The 12,498-nt window shown below is 35.9% G+C and overlaps 1 protein-coding gene and 1 non-coding gene across 31 annotated transcripts in view; one reads left to right on the top strand and one right to left on the bottom strand.

The window, feature by feature from the left end:
• Positions 1 to 12,498, bottom strand: part of TBC1D5 (TBC1 domain family member 5) — a 529,331-nt gene that overhangs the window by 443,092 nt on the left and 73,741 nt on the right. The window lies entirely within an intron of this gene.
• Positions 5,652 to 5,724, top strand: TRNAM-CAU (transfer RNA methionine (anticodon CAU)). Its single transcript has one exon. It is a non-coding gene; the product is annotated as a tRNA-Met (tRNA).

Raw genomic sequence — 12,498 nt, 5'->3', positions numbered from 1 at the left:
AGAGGATACACTGAAGCTACGTAACTGCTATCCCTGCTTTAGTCAACTCCACCCTCTACTGAGAGCAAAGTTATATAAACAGCCCTCTACTTGACCAAGGTGAGGTAGCTCAGAGACGTATAATACAGGGGATATAAGGTACAGAAGTATGGGGGATTGCTGAATCCATACAATAACATAAATGCCAAATCCCACATTTCTACAAGTATATCTCCTGACTCCCTTGGACCTTATACAATTAGAACTTTCTTACTATATCAGGTGCCATTTGGTGTAGTTAAGGTAGATAATTTATCATTTTTTAAAAATTGATTTAAAAGAAAATGTCAGAATTAGTTAACTGAATTAAGGAAAATAATTAAAAATTTCCTCAAGGATCTTTTTAAATTTTGGTAGGGAATCTCAGATCTGCCAAAACATTCTATCCAAAATTTCCTCTTAATGAACTTCTTTTAAAATTTGGCAAATGTAAAATTTAGATCTTAGGGCTGAACAGGACAATGCTGTGAGAAAGAGAACTATAAAAATTTGAAGACAAAAGAAAGAAAATGTCTAAAAATAAAATAAGTCACAATACCTTTTTAAGAATTTTTACAATTAAAAAAAGAACAGGTGTTAGCCATTAAAAGCTATTGTTCATTTGATTCCACCACGGTCCAAGTTAAAAATGATGTTTCTCTTTAAAGCAAATATTCATTGTGCTTTTGTAAAACATAAAGGAAATATTTTGATATATTTTTTTCTCAAAGAACTATGGGAGTTTCATTATTTCTATGCCTACAATAATGTAATCAATTACATATTAAGCCCCTACTTACTATGTGAGATTCTTTTTTTTTTTTTTTTTAAGATTTTATTTATTTATTTTGACAGAGAGAGAGCATAAGCAGGAGAAGCGGCAGGCAGAAGTGGTCTGCCAGCTGAGCAAGGAGCCTGGATGCGGGGTTCAATCTCAAGAGCCTGGGATCACAACCTGAGCCCAAGGCAGATGTTTAACTGTCTAAGCCACTCAGATACCCACTACATGAACTTCTTTTAAAGAAATGAAAAACTCACAGAAGCTGCAGGGTAGTCTTCCAGAAGTACAAAAATCCACACACAATCCCTGAGTAAGCGGTACAATCCCACACTATATTTTACCATTCCTATGCTTCCATCTATTACTTAACAATTATTAAGAGTATGTAAATAAGAGGTACACCTGGGTGGCTCAGCAGGTTATGCATCTGCCTTCACTCAGGTCGTGATCTCAGGGTCCTGGGATTTGCCCCACATCAGGTTCCCTGCTCAGCGGACAGCCTGTTTCTTCCTCTCCCTCTGCAGCTCCCCCTGCTTCTGTTCTCTCTTGCTCAAACAAATAAATAAAATCTTTTTTTAAAAAGTATGCAAATGAAATTATCCTATGTATTATGCTTTATGCCACCATGAAGGAATGTTTTAAAAAAATCCATCTAGGAAGACAATTAAGGTCTTACCACTGACGTATTTTCAAGTGGGTTAATATTTTTGAGAACAAGGGTCCTATCAAGTAACCAATTACTTTTTTAAAGGGACAAATCAATACCTCCAGTCCAAGGGAATCCAATGACACTATCAAAAAATTATCCACAGGGGTGCCTGGGTGGTACAGTCCGTTGAGCATCTGACTCCTGGTTTCCACCCAGGTCCTGATCTTACAGTCTTGAGATCAAGCCCCACCATCAGGCTCCATGCTCAGCGTAGACTCTGCTTGGGACTCTCTCTCTCTCCCTCTCCCTCTGCCCCTCCCCACTGTGCTATTAAAAAAAAAAAAATTATCCACAAAAACACACCAACTACATTTTGTGCATCATCTACATTTTGTGTTGATGGTGGTTATGCAGTATGCACTGTGGTTAAGAACATTACTTCCAGGGCCAAAAAGCCTGGGTTTGAATCCTAGCTATAAGGTTTTAGGGGAAATTACTTAACATTCTCTGAGCCTCAGCAATGTCATCTGTAAAGCAGGGATGTAACTCCTAAAGTAGGTGGGAAGATTAAATGAGATAATCTGCATAAAATGCTTAGAACTGTATCTACTACTTAATGCTCATTCACTTATTATTTGTTACCTACATTCCTTACCCGTTCCTCCCCTTCTCTCTCTTTCCCTCCTTTTCCTACTACTATTACTACCAATCCTTCTGTATTCTTTTCCTTCCAATGTAATAAGGCCACCTTTGCAATATTTCTTGGCATCTGCTTCCCAGAGCATTTTTTTTCCTTACACAGTTTGCTGGAATATTTTATTTGTGGCTGGCTCTGACTTTATGTTAATTGTGCTTTTTGTTTCCTGCAAAAATGCAGTGCCTTACTATTGCTGTATTTAGAATTGTAAATTTCAAAATCTATAAATAAAAAGTTAAAATAAATAATTTTACAGGAAGCTAGTCCTGATTATAAATGCAGACTAATGACTTTTTTCCCCCAGCAAAAGAAGAATAAAAAGAAATGATTTGAAATAGCCCAAAATCTGTTGCTTGTAAATAGTATTATATAGTATTGCTTTTTTTATTGGTACAAAATTAGGTATTATTAATTACTGAGTAAGACCTCAATGAATTAGTTTGTATAGGTTTTAGGTTTGTTATATAAAAATCCTATAAAACTGCATTAATTTGGTTAACCATGTTTTAACATCTAAATTTTTTTATATTCATATTTTTCCAATGCTACAAACTCACAACACCCTTTCATGGGCATTTTCTCATCAGAAAATTAGAGCAATTAACTGAGCATGACCACTGTGTTCTAGGAACAGTGCTTAGCATATTTCTAGGAGGCAACTGTTCACAGTAGATTTGAAATAAAGTTAGGCAACCTGTCCTGGTGCTAGATATAATCATATATATTATCATGTTTAGTTGATGTAATCCTCACAAACCCTGTAAGGTAGAGAGTTATTCTTAATTTCAAGATTTTATAGATGAGAAAAAAGATACTCAGAAAGACATACTGACTTGCTCAAGATCACAAAGACAGTATCTGGCAGACACAGGACCCAAACCACCGCCCCCCCATCAACTTTCCAATCTGCCCTAGATTTTAAACCAAAATGAACTGTAACATTAAAATCACATATCTTAAATAAAGCCTATATTCCTCACTGAAAATAAATTAAAATGACAAATACTTTCTTCCATTCAGTATTAATGGTTACTTTAGACACAAAAAGCAAAAGATAAAATGAGACTTTAAGCAATTTTAGTTTCCTATGGACATCCAGTAATTCTTAAGTGTGGAAAAAATTAACCTTTCCTTATCCCTCCACCCAAGTGTGCATGGCTACTTCCCCATAGAGTTTAAAATAGGCTAACCAAATCTACTTTTTAAAGCAGATTCATTACCTTCTACAAATGATTTTGAAAAGAAGCACTGACTAGGAGGAACATAACATACCATGACAGGGAGAAGAGGAATCAATTATTAAGCCAGCAAAAACATGACATCTTAAAAATATACCTTTGTATCAAAAAAGTTTGATGAGGTATGTATAAACAAACTATTTTAACAAGGTAAAATGAGCAGTTTTTTAACAAAGCAGAAGCTAGTAATTTCAGTACACGTATTTCAGTAAATATATTCATATGCATTACTCCAAAGGGGTTTTTAAAGTTGACTAATGACACACACTGGCATGCCATTAAATTCTCCTTCTGAGGTACATAATACTCATAACTATATTTTGGAAATATTTTCTGGTTAGAGTACATTTTACAAGATTGCTAACAATTATATCCCAGAAACAGAATTCTTCACTCTCTACTCCCTAATTTCAACTTCTCAACAATTATCAACCCTCCATGGAACTTTCTGGGGGCTATGTGTGCCCTGCCATCACCGGAGTCCACTGAAATACAAAGAAACAAACCCAGGTATGGAAATGTTCAGAGCATCAGTAAATTACCAAATATTAAATAGGAGATGCCCTTAATAGCAAGTACAGATTTGTAGAAAAGAGTTAATTCTCAAAAAAATTGACATTTTGATGGCATGGATTCTAAATGTTCAACCCTAAAGCTGCATTACTATAGACATGTGAATTTTACAGTTATTATGAAACTCTACCTTACATAATTTTCAGTATTCATTCATTCATTCATTCATTCATTCATTATTTACTTATAGCCAGGCACTATTCTACATGGAAAAAACTTTTTAAAAGTAACAGAGTCCCTGACCTCAATAAGTTTAGTTTGGTAGTGCTATCTGCCAACAGTAGGCATAAAACTTCTCTGTGTAACTAGTGGTTTTCCATATATAGATGGTGGTATTATAAATTTTTATTTAGAAAGACTATTATGTGACTCTAATGTAAATGGATGACAGGTGACTTGCTATGTACTTAACAAAATAAAACAGAAAATTAATTCCATAGTCCACTTCCTCCCATAGAGTTCTAACTTCATAGCTGAAACCCATCTAAAGTATGGTTTGTATAAAAAAGGACAAACTTGGGATCCCTGGGTGGCGCAGTGGTTTGGCGTCTGCCTTTGGCCCAGGGCGCGATCCTGGAGACCCGGGATCGAATCCCACATCGGGCTCCCGGTGCATGGAGCCTGCTTCTCCCTCTGCCTATGTCTCTGCCTCTCTCTCTCTCTCTCTCTCTCTCTCTCTCTGTGACTATCATAAATAAATTAAAAAAATAAATAATTTTTTTTAAAAAAAGGACAAACTTTTAGAACACTATAAACTTTTATTTTACATCTTGGAAACATGACTATTATTATTATTATTATATTATTATTATTATTATAAAATCATTATGAACATCTCCCCCAGATACCTATTTGTTCACTTTTTAAAAAGATTTAGTCATGGGGATCCCTGGGTGGCTCAGCAGTTTAGCTCCTGCCTTCAGCCCAAGGTGTGATCCTGGAGTCCCGGGATCAAGTCCAACATCGGGCTCCCTGCATGGAGCCTACCTGCTTCTCCCTCTATCTGTGTCTCTGCCTCTGTGTGTGTGTGTCTCTCATGAATAAATAAATAAAATCTTAATAAATTACTTATTTATTTAGTTAGTTATTTGAGAGAGAGAGAGCGCGCGCACACGAGAGCACGAGCAGGGGAAGGGGTAAAGGGAGATGGAGAAGCAGACTCCCTACTGAGCAGGAAGCCTGATGTGGGCTCCATCCTGGGATTCCAGGATCACTATTTTTTTTTTAAGATTTTATTTATTTATTCATGAGAGACACATAGAGAGAGACATAGGCAGAGGGAGAAGCAGGCTCCGTATGGAGAGCCTGATATAGGACTCTATCCCAGGAAACATGGCCCAGGAATGTGATCCCAGGACTCGATTCCAGAGATCACAACCTGAGCCAAAGGCAGACGTTCAACCACCGAGCCACCCAAGTGCCCCTGGGATCATTTTCAATGTCACTTTTGGATATCACGTACTTCTAATCTTCAAATTCTCTCATATACTAGTCCAATGACTATAGCAGAAACCAATTAACATCCTCATACAATTTATACAACCTGAGTATCTCTACAATTGTTATTAAAAATTACAGGAAATGAGATGACAAATGATGGTCAGCAACATAGTACTGAGCCCAGTTTGTTACAAGAGTCCACCCTGATTTTTATCCAAGATACTTATTTTTAAAACCAAAGACACTTCACAGGGCACCTGGCTGGCTCAGCTGGTAGAGTATGTGACTCATGATCTCAGGGTCATGAGTTCAAGCCCCATATTGGGTGTAGAGTTCACTTAAAGACAAAACAACCAAAGACAGGAGCACCTTTACAGCTTCACAGGATGTGCAGAGAGCACTACAGCAGAATTCCAGAAGAATGGGTTTAAAATGTTTTACTCTGAAATAATTTTATGCTTATAGAATTTTATGCTTGTAAGAACAGTAGAGTTCCCACATACTGTTAACATAGGTTCCCCTAACGTTAACATCCATAACTACACTACGGTATTAAAACATAAAATTAACATCGGTTCTATACTAACTAAATTACTCAAAAGTTTTCCAGCTGTCCACTAATGCTCTTTTCTTTCTTCTATTTTGTTTTTCCCAACTTTTTTCTATTCCAGGATCCTATCCAAGATCCTACACTGCCTTTAGCTATCACATAGTCTTCACCAATCTGTAATAATTCCTTATCTTTCGTGACAATGATACTTTTGAAAAATACTGATTATTTTTTAAAACATGCCTCAATGTGGGTTTGTCTAATGTTTTTTCTAGGATTAGACTGAGATTATGTACATTTTTGGCAATAATATTATGTAAAACAATGCTGTGCCCTCTTATCAGATATTAGCATGTCTTCTTATTGGTGATGCCAGCCTAGATCACTTAGTGTCTGCCAGCTTTCTCCACTGCATAGTTACTATTTTTCCCTTTGCGATTATTGAACATCTTGGAGAAATACTTTTAGATTATGCAAATATTGTTTCTCCTCAAACTTTCACCCTTTTTTTTTTTGACATTCATTGATAGATCCTGCCTACAAAAACTACTATTATGCTGCTTGCTTCATGGTAGTTTGCTATTACCTGGAGTCCTTCCACGTTTATTAATTATAATTCAGAAGACAGTTGTTTATATCAAATACCAAGGTCTCAATAAACCATCAAAAACAAAAAAACAAAAACAAAAACAAAAAACCCAAACCAAAAACAGTAAGTATAATGGACAACAGTATTTCATCTTGAGCTATAATGACCTTAACTCCCCAAATTAGATGTCTAGCAGTTCCTCTTTGAAGGATCTGTATCTGAGTAAGTTGTTAATGACATCTGTCAGCAGCTGTAGTGTTTTGTTTTATATAATTGTAGCCTCATTTTTTATTGCAAGTAATGCATCATGATGCATATTTAAGGTTTTCCAAATAAAGAGTCTTGAGCAATCTATTTTAAAGTAGCTAATACCACAGCACATTTGAGGCTAAGGGGTAAGCATTCCTTCAGAACCAAAACAATGAGGACAGCAAATATTCTGCCCCTGAAAGTCTAATCTCATTCCTCAACCTGAAATCTCACCACATGAGCATAAAATTACAGTGGTAAAGAGAGATTTCTTAGAATGGTGAATTACAAAGCACCACCTTTCAAGACTCTTTTATTTCTATGACAGGATTAGGATCTGCAAACATGAAATATAACCTTATTCACTTATCTTTCACAAAAGGAAAACCCATCAATCTAATGCTAAAAGGCTTCAAGCTTATTTCTAAACATTTCAAAAAAAAAATGCCTTATTTACCAAAACTTTATTCTTCTTGTTTGTTCATCAAATACTGCAATCTTACATTGAGGTCAAAAAGTGTCAACCAATTATTGTGTAAGAGAAGTTCTACTTTTTAAATCTAAAGCTACCCTATAAAAAAAAATAATAAGCTACCCTATTATACACAGAATTATTTTAATAGGCAATTGAATACACTACTGTGTATTACCAAGTATATTCGACCATTATAAGCATACCCCTTTAAATCGAGTTCTTCAAACGAAAACCCTAGTAAACTTACAATTAACACAGTGACATATAGCAAATACTCTAAGTGTTTTTTAGTAAATAACTCGGTGATGAACAATACATAACAATGGTCCATAATTCCTTCTGGATTACATCCACTGCAGGCTAAGAGTTCAAGCATACCTCTTCCTCTGCACATTCAGAAATCCATTCGTTTTAGTTATTTCTTAAGAAAAGACGTTAAAATGACTTAGAATATAATCTAAATGACATGGAAATAACATTTTTGAAGTTTATCACCCCAAAACTACAATATATTTGTAAAGGATATCAAGTCATTTTTTAAAGTGATTTATTTTCATAATGGATATCTAGGTGATAAAAATAGATGAGAAAACAGGAAATCCCACTCATATTTCTAATCTTACAAATTACTGCCATGATGAGTCCTGGAAACTATTGCAGGATCATAGTTGTAAGATTTATGTTGACTTCATTTCTGGTTGCAAACCTTAATATATTAAAAACAAACAAACAAAACAAAACAAAACAAAAAAAAACCTCGGTCTAAAGCATGGCCATGAGCAAGATTTTATTTGAAAGTCTCTTGACTATTGCTAGGAGTACTGGTTAAGTCATGGTGGTCATTTTCTGACAGTTGCATAGAGAGCTTACAAGGTACTTAAATTTCTATTTCCATATTATTTCAAAATAAAAATTACTTTAATATAGGATATTGCTAGTTTATGCTTTAAAACACTACTTTGTATTAGTGGAAATGTATTTTAGACTGGAATGGAGAAAGGAAATTGGCTAGCACTGGTAAATCTATGCTTTGGAGAAAGAAAACTGCAGTAAACCACTTCATCTTTTATCAGATCCCAAATGACCAGAGGATAATTCTAACCAGCAGGGGGAGATAAGGAGGGCAGTAGTAAGACAAAGAACAGGCTACAGGCAAGAAAAGCAGTTATAATTATAGCTGGGAACACGGAATTTGTTAAAGGAAGTCTACTGTATAATTATATTTGAAAATTTAGCAAGATGCCCAGAGGCTGACTCGCAGCTGTCAGGAACTGGTAACTCTACTTCTGTTCATGCAGCGACCACTTCAGCTAGTAAATCCACTATCCAGACATTACTAGAACTGACATTTGGAGTAAAGGGATAAATCCCCTCATAAGACACTTTTTTTCTATAATGGATGAAGGCATCCACTTCAACAAAGTAACCTTTTCTCTTCAGCTTCCTTTTTAGACTTAGCTCTCCTCCCTCTATCTTCTCTCCCTCAGAGAACCCAACTATCTCATAACAAATTATCCAGATGCAAATCTCTCCCCTGAATTCTGACTATCATGAACAAAGCTATTGCATACAATTCCAAATCAGCAGGTTTACAACAAAATTCATTTCCCTCCACTCTCACCTTGCTTGGAAACTGTCTTCCAATGGTACCAGCATTCTCTCAGGTAAGCAGGGAAACTCAAGATTTACCTTTGCTGTGCCTTTCCTGACCTCCTACCCTACATTAATTCATCAAGTTCTATTAATTTTTCAGTGAAATTCTCTCATCAATGAAAGATATGTTGAAGTCCTAAATCTCACAGCACAGAATGTGACCTTATTTGGAAATAGGGTCTTGATAGAGGAAATCAAGTTAAAACGAGGTCATTAAGGTAGGTCCTAATTCAATATGACTGGTGTCTTTATAAAAAGTGGAGATTTGGACACAGAAACAGACACTCAGAGAGGGAAGATTACCTGAAGAAACACAGAGGAAACATGGCCATCTAATGGGAATGATGTATCTATAAGACAAAGAACACTGAAGACTGCTGGCAAACACCAGAAGCCAAAAGAGGCAAGAAAGAACTCCCCTCTAGAGCAGTCTGAGAGAGCACGGTCTGCCAACATCTTGAGTTTGGACTTTGAGCCTCTAGAACTGTGGCAATAAATTTCTACGGTTTTAAGCCTCCTGTTTTCGGGATTGTGTTACTAAAGCCCTGAGAAAGTAACTCAACAACCCAGAAACAATTTGAACCCAGTTATCTAAACCCTGTACCACCAAACCTGTGCCTGATCTCTGAATACTACATCTCCACACATGCAGCTGGCCATGGCAATTATTTTGTACCATTCTTGCTCACACTCAATTACTGAGGCCTGCTTCCTAAATATTGTATATTTCTTTAATTTGTCCATTTTTCCATGTCTAGGTAACTAGTCTAGTTCAGGTCATCATCATCATGCCCTAGACTGGTTACCATGCCTAGTGTCTTGCCTCTCTCTAATTCATTCATCTTCAGCAAACCAGACTTTCTAAAATGCTAATCTGACCACACTTTTAGATTTTCAGTGGGGAAGACAATGAGCGGCATCCATGATATCTCAGGACAAAGTATAAGTCTAATGTCTTTGGCCTGACTGGCAAAACTACATATAATGGCCTCTGAGACTAAAGGGAAAGAGATCATTTACCACATCCACCTCAAATTCAAGTACCTTCAGTTCCTCAAACACACCAATGCCTTTCACCTCTGCCTAGAACTCTCTTCCCTTTATTTAACCATTCATTCATTCATTCATTCATTCACTCAACAAAACATAGTCCCAAGCTAGATAGTCCACAGAAAATAAAGCAAAGTTCCTACCTTCATGAAATCTATATTCTAAAGAGGGTGTTAAAAGGATCATAAATAAAAGTAAATAAATATACACTACCTCAGGTGCTATTAAGTGTTTCAGAGATAAGTAAAGCAAGGTAAAGGAAATAAGAGAGGCTGGAAGTAGAGAAAAGAGCAAGATTATTTTAGATAATGTACTCAGAGAAGACCTAACAAGGTGATATTTAAGAAGAGATCTGAAGGAAGTGAGGAAATAATAAGCCTTATGGACACCTAAGGGAAGGGTTCCCCCCCCCCCAAAAAAAGGAAGAGCAACAGCAAAGACCCTATGTGGGGCAGACCTACAGTGTTTAAGGAACATCACTGAGGCTACTGTGACTGCAATAGGGGAAAGGAAGAGAATGAGAACAGATGAGGTTTTAGAAAGTCAAACTGTATATGGCCTTGAACAAAGCTCATTGTAAGATTTCAGAAATCAATGAGCAAAAACGTGGAATTTTTGAGTAGCCTGATCTGACATTCATTATAAAAGAATCACTTTGGTTTTATGTAGAGAACAAACTTGTTGGGGAAGAGTATAGTATAAAAAGGCATCAGTTAAGACGCTCCTAGGAGTTTCAGATGAGACGGAGTGGTGGCTTGGAATGCATCAGAGATGGCAGACATGGCTAGATTCAGGGCAACCTTCTTGGGTCCCCTTCCTCTTTGGGAGCTATGTAGTTTCACTAAATAAACTTTCCTTTGCTATCACTCAATAAACTTTGCTTTGATGCCCAGCCCCAGTCCCCTACCCCCCAAAAAAGAAGAAGAAATGGCTGGATTCTGATAATTACGATGAATATATGCATAGGATTAAATAAGCCATCTTTTAAATTTATCAGCTTAATTTTAAAAGTAATATAACAAGGCCATAATTTCAAGTAGGTAAAACTGATTTTTACTTCTTCTCTCCTACTCGTAAGGAAAAATACACAAGAAAGAGAGAAGAGGAGAGAACATTCTAAACAAGCCAAATAGATATCCTTAAAGGAAAGAAAACAGTATGTCACACTTTTGAATTTAGTCCCATGACTCCAAAGCAAGGCTTTCACACAGTAGCTCTGTATTTATGAAAGCACTCTCTTCTTTTCACCTGGTTTAAAGTTGCTGAAGGAATTTTATTCCCTTTATACAAAGGGATCATCTTTAATGCATGCTACCCACTGATGTAAGTCTGAAGTCTTAGATGGTGGCTTAATGTGCAAAGTGGTGAATGTTAAAATGGTGACTTTGGGTATGGCATCTCTGAGCATTTAAACTTCATTATAGAAGGTAATTCCATCTTTTAACTAAAGAAACAAGCATTCAGATTTTATGCTGTGTTCACACATGAAAATTAATTCATTTTATTAGAGTACTCCTAATACTATCAGATCAATTCAATCACTTGCTAACAAACAACAACATGGCAACATTACTATTATTAGGATCACTGCATATACTTTTCCTTGGTAATTAAAAAAAAAAAATCAAGAATTTTTTATATCCCCTTTTTCAAAAATTAGTTGAAGTTCAATTATTCTTTAAAAAGTGAACTCTCGGGGATCCCTGGGTGGCACAGCAGTTTAGCGCCTGCCTTTGGCCCAGGGCGCGATCCTGGAGACCCAGGATCGAATCCCACATCAGGCTCCCTGCATGGAGCCTGCTTCTCCCTCTGCCTATGTCTCTGCCTCTCTCTCTCTCTCTCTCTCTCTCTCTCTGTGATGACTATCATAAATAAATAAAATTTTTAAAAAAGACTTTATTAAAAAAAGTGAACTCTCGGATTTGAATTGAAAAATATTTTTTAGTCTTTTTATTGAAATATAATTGACATACAATACTTTATTACTTTCAGGTGTAGAAAACATAATGATTCAATATTTGTATATATTACAAAATGATTATCTGACTAAGCCTAGCTAATATCCATCATCATACAATTACAATTTTTTCTTATGAGGAAAACTTTTAAGATCTACTCTCTTAACAACTTTCAAATACACAATACAGTATTACTAAGTATAGTTACCCAGCTATACCTAAAGAATCTTTAAATATTCAGGAATATTTTTATTTAAAAATTAAACACTCAAATAATTAGTCCATTTCCATATCAAAAAGAATGAGTTTCCAAAAACAGAAAAGAAGATGTTTACAATATATGGCTTTATCATCAATGAGCATCTGAGAATACAGACAATCCAAGTCCTGAATGTGGAGTCCAATGTTTAACTGCCAATCACCCAGCTGCCCAAATCTCAGCAATAGCTTGAGGCAGAGTTTCACAACAAATAACACCACATACCATTAGACAACTATCAGAGGACCCAGAAATGAAGGCGAAGAGAGAAAAAAATGAACAAAGGAACAAAGGTATTAAGAAGTCAAATAATCTGGTT

This window comes from Vulpes vulpes, chromosome 11 (genome assembly GCF_048418805.1).
Source record: "Vulpes vulpes isolate BD-2025 chromosome 11, VulVul3, whole genome shotgun sequence".
In the NCBI taxonomy this organism is placed as follows: Eukaryota; Metazoa; Chordata; class Mammalia; order Carnivora; family Canidae; genus Vulpes; species Vulpes vulpes.
Note: the sequence above shows the minus strand (reverse complement) of the source record. Positions and strands in the feature narration are given on the sequence as shown.